We start from the raw sequence: 963 nt of genomic DNA, 5'->3' as shown, positions 1-963 counted from the left end.
ATGAGAAAGATGTTTGTAATCTTCAATATCAGGAGGTTGTTCTACAAACACTTCTTCTTGAATGTAGCCGTTGAGAAAAGCGCTCTTAATATCCATTTGATATAACTGAAAATTAAGAGAACAAGTATATGCAAGTAATAGCCTAATAGCTTCAAGTCTAGCAACTAGAGCGAAGGTTTCATCAAAGTCAATACCTTCTTCCTGATTGTATCCTTGGGCTACTAGTCTAGCTTTATTTCTAACATTAACACCATTTTCATTAGATTTATTTCTAAAGACCAAACGAGTTCCAATGACATGCCTATTTTTCGGTCTAGGAACAAGTTCCCAAACTTCATTCCTCTCATACTGATTTGATTCTTCTAGCATAGCAAGAATCTAACGTTCATCCTCGATTGCATCATCAATCTTGGAGGGTTCTATCTGAGATACGAAGGCCATGTTTAGACAAGAATCAGTCATTCTACGAGTAGTTATACCTTTACTTATATCACTGATGATGTTGTCAATAGGATGATTTCGATGAGTTCTCCATTCTTTTGGTAGATCTGAGTGAATATGCTCTTCTTGAGAAGATAGATTATCATCCATTCTCAATTCTTCAGGTTCAGTTGTAATATCAACAATAGAATTATCTTTAGCAGGGGAAATTGGCAAGTCGTCTTCATCACAAGATATCACATCTTTTAATACATCATTGGTTTCATCAAAAGTTACATGAAAAAATTCTTCCATGGCTAGAGTTTTTTTATTAAAGACTCTATAAGCTTTACTCGTGAGAGAATAGCCAAGGAAAATTCCTTCATCAGCTTTTTCATCAAACTTGCCAAAGTTATCCATACCATTGTTCAGAACAAAACATTTACAACCAAAAACATGTAGATGAGAAATGTTAGGTTTTCTACCTTTGAAGAGTTCATAGGGGGTTTTCTTAAGAATAGGTCTTATAAGAACTCGATTCGA

Source organism: Lupinus angustifolius, chromosome LG12 (genome assembly GCF_001865875.1).
Source record: "Lupinus angustifolius cultivar Tanjil chromosome LG12, LupAngTanjil_v1.0, whole genome shotgun sequence".
NCBI classification, from domain to species: Eukaryota; Viridiplantae; Streptophyta; class Magnoliopsida; order Fabales; family Fabaceae; genus Lupinus; species Lupinus angustifolius.
Note: the sequence above shows the minus strand (reverse complement) of the source record.